Below are 4,210 nucleotides of genomic sequence, written 5' to 3'. Positions count from 1 at the left end.
CTTCTTAATTTTATTGTAAAATATTCAATTGTTACACACTTGATGCTATTGATTTAGGTTTAATACACACAACATCCGCCAGCCGGATATTATGTATCAACACACACAACTGTGTATAACCGTAGGCGTTTATAGTCTGATTGATAGAAGTTACTGAGAAGTAGTCTCCAAAATGGCACTAAATAATAACAATGAGCCTAGTGACGTCAACTTTGTTCCTTCTTTTTTTTTTTGAAGTCTTATGATGTTGATTTATACAATACTGCTGAGAGAGAGAGAGAGAGAGAGAGAGAGAGAGAGAGAGAGAGAGAGAGAGAGAGAGAGAGATTATCGAGCAGTCGCACTAGCCACTGTGCTATTCAAGCATACACAATGATGGCTTTAAAACTTGGTGGCGACCGTGGACACTCACTATGCTGTCAAATGCTGAGGAGGTCACATCGAACTGTCAAAGAGCAAGAAGTTAACCTATGCACTCTTCTCTGTATGATAAAAACAAGTTTAATCAAATTTGTACAAGCATGGAAGAGCTTCAATATTGGGTTGAATGAGATTCAGAAAAAGTGTGGGGCCGTCTCTCTCTCTCTCTCTCTCTCTCTCTCTCTCTCTCTCTCTCTCTCTCTCTCTCTCTGTGTTTTTCTCAGCCAGTAGATTTTTGACCATTCAAACTGCGTTTGTGACACACCTTCAACCCGCTCAGACAAACATAGCTGGTTGTTTACAAACAATAGAAGGAACGAAGTACTCACCACTCTGCCCCTTGGTATTGTTTTTCGAGCACTGTGGTTTGATTAGTTCTCACTAAATTCATTTTGCTTAAACGTGTACCGTCGATGGCAATAGTGTGGATTTTGTTAGTTTAGCACTTATTGATATTGTTTACATTTGGACAACTGTCCGAGGGGCGTGGTTATGTTCCATTCTACTAGGTGTCTATTGGATCCCGAGTGTGGTTTCTGACATCATGGCGTGTTTTCATCTCGCCATTCTCAATGCCGATTTTTCCATTATTGTTGATATAGCTGCCCAATCCACACTTCTGAATATCATTGATTAACACTCTAGTGCTTTCTTTATCATAATATTATGTTTATAATGATTTGCAGACAAGTGCTATATATACATATTGCGTCTGTATCAAATTATCATTGATTTACACTGTTGTATCTTAATGTTGTATTTTGATATGATATAAACGATTTGCACACAGTTGCTCTTTTCGTCATGTGTCTAGATTAAAGTCCTATTATCATGTTACACACTAGTTGCTCTTTTCGTCATGTGTCTAGATTAAAGTCCTATTATCATGTTACTCAATAGTTGTTTTTAATCATGCGTCTGCATTTAAATCCTGTCACTTATTTACAGACTGGCATTTACTCGTCATGCTTTTAGAACATTAAATCCTAAATTGTATTTTTAAAATAGAGCGTTGTTGATTATGTGAAAATCATACCATTTATCCTCAAATTTGTAATGTATCCATCATGCTTTAAATGATTTAGACATGCGTGATTTCTTCATCATGTGTCTACATAAAAATCATTTTATTGATTTACATCATATGTCAAAATTAAAATCATATTATTGATTTACCTCAACAATGGTTCTTCATCATGTTTATTCATTAAAAACCCATCATTGATTCACACACCAGTGCTTTATTAATCATGTTTCTACATCAAAATTCTATTATTGATATACACACAAGTGCCTTTTGATAATCATAAGCGGATGTCTATGGCAGCTTTCATCGAAACATCAAAGCACTTTAAAATAAACAAGTTGACATTGTTTACACAGAATACAAAACACTGTGAGACAATGTCATCTAATCTCAACACCATCAAGGCACGAAGAAGGCCTATAAAAGTACATTATTGTCTTACGGTTGATTGACAGTGTAGTACCTTATTCATCATGCAGTCTCTTATCTTTTTTAAAGATGTTCAGACAAACGTTTTACTCTTTACGCGCGTACATTAAACGTATATCATTAATTTACATACATCTGATGCTACTGTTATATTCATTATTTGTCAATTTTAATGTCATATGTAAATCTACACTTTAGCGCGTCATACATTTTATAATGGTAACATCTTGTCAAACATTTGTCCACGATTCTTTTATTCATAGCATACCAGAATGACGAAGGATTACAGAGGTCAAAAGACATCCAACACCTTGCTGTTTAAACTGATATAAATAGATGATAGATAAATGAACAAATATAAGATCAAAGTGATGCATGGATAATATTATATTATAATTAGATTGAATCTTTATATACAAACAAAAATGTCAAATTGGTAGATAAATTAAAGCTTTTGATCATACAATTGTTGATCATAACAATTCTAAAGATTCTGACTACCCGTTAAATAATGAGTTCTATCTAATATTGGTAGAATATTAATTGGAATACATATTTTAAAGTTGTATCTTCGTGTGAATATTCTTTGTAAAAAAAAGTTTAAGATTGTTCTATATTCAAGGTTTGCAAACCATGAACAATTGTATATATTATATACCTATAAATATATAAAATCGCTTCTTTTTCTTGTGTACTTAAAAGTGATGATGATTTTTTATTTGTTTCTGTCTGTAATCTTGAAACATTGTTAAAGCTTCATAATTGTTTAGTTGTTTGTCTTTCAATTTTTTGTCAAATCTATTAAATGTTGTTTGAAAAGAGGACACCAAATGCATTTTTCATATTCTAAAGATGTTTTTACTACAGATTTCTATAGTGCAATGAACAGTCATGTTTTTAAATCTTCTAAATACAATATTGTTAGCTTTGTAGCTTTGTTGATTATTGTATTAACATGATTATCAAAATTAAGAACGTGGTCAAAGATGATCCAGCATTTTTCTGGGGTTTTTTTTTTTACCTAAGATAGATTCTCCATTTTATTTGATACAGTATAATAAAAATGTAAGGGATTTGTTTTACCAACATATAGATCTTTAAATTTGTATTTGTTAAAATGGGAATTTTTATCCTCAGAACAGTGGGAGTCTAAACAACGTCATTCTGTAGAATATAACAATTTAAAGACGATGAGTAAAATTTTACATTTTCAGCATATATTTTAGACGCTGAATTGATAACTATAAACTATACAGAAGCGGACTCAGTACAATACCCCTGAGAATAGTTTTATGAACAGGTTCAATGTTGAATATTTCCTTTCCCATCCAACATCCCTGGCTTAGATTTGTAAGGAATCAGATCGAATACATTCCAATGCATTTCCCCAACATCCGTTAGCTTTTAATTTGATGCACTGTCTTTCCTGAGAGAAGGAGTCGAAAGCATCATAAAAGTCCAACCATATGATGTCAATTGTGTTTTTATTATTTACATTTAGATCTTCTGATTGATTTACACACTTTGTTCCTTGTGTGACTACATTAATATGATATCATTATTTTACACACTAGCGGCTTTGTTAATATAGTATCCAAAACATTACATTCGAATGCTTTCTTCATCAGGCGGTACATTAATATCATGTCTAATAACTTTAGACGACAATGCTTTATTCTTCATGCGCTATGTTGATAATATCATTTCAAAGAGTTGCAAACTATCAATGTTTTCATCACCTGTCTACCTTAAAATCCTATCATTGATTTACACTATAGTGTTTCATTCAGTCGCGTCCCTAAATCAAAATCCTATCATTAATTTACACGCTTGTGGTTTATTCAATTTGAGTGTCTACATTGAAATTCTATGATTGATTTACACATAATTTGTGCCTTATCCATCGTGTGGGTCTCCAGTAAAATCCTATGATTGGTTTTGACACTGTCGTGCTGTGCTGTATTTATCACGTGTGTACATTTTAGTCCTATCACCATTGATTCAGTGCTTTATTGATCAGTTGCCATTATTAAAAATCCTACCACTGATTTTTACACTAGTGCATTATTCATTATATATCTAGATTCATATTACACGTCATACATGCGGCTATGTAGTCCTGGGTTCGAGCACATAGTTAAGTCCATGGAAAAGGCTCTTTACTCACATTCTCACCCGTTGCTCTCATCTCGATGCTCATCTCAACCTGTTCAAGGTTATTAAAATCATAGTTTATATGTGTACAAAACATCAGTGATAAAATCGTTGATTATATGCGTCGGTTTTATATTAAGAGTCTAATCTATCATTTCTGCAGTAATTCAAATCCTAGCA

General features: G+C 32.7%; 1 protein-coding gene across 1 annotated transcript in view; it reads left to right on the top strand.

The window, feature by feature from the left end:
- Positions 1–3,930, top strand: part of LOC144969395 (tyrosine-protein phosphatase 10D-like) — a 33,887-nt gene extending 29,957 nt beyond the window's left edge. The window contains exon 15 of the mRNA XM_078908504.1: positions 1–3,930. This exon is cut by the window's left edge and continues 913 nt beyond it. The gene's annotated coding sequence lies outside the window, so the exon portion shown is untranslated.
- Positions 3,931–4,210: the final 280 nt, after the last annotated feature.

The sequence above is a fragment of the Berghia stephanieae genome, chromosome 3, assembly GCF_034508935.2.
Source record: "Berghia stephanieae isolate SIO BIC M18660-M18661 chromosome 3, UCSD_Bste_1.3, whole genome shotgun sequence".
Taxonomy (NCBI): domain Eukaryota; kingdom Metazoa; phylum Mollusca; class Gastropoda; order Nudibranchia; family Aeolidiidae; genus Berghia; species Berghia stephanieae.
The sequence above is the reverse complement of the archived record's forward strand: the minus strand, read 5'-3'. Positions and strand labels throughout refer to the sequence as shown.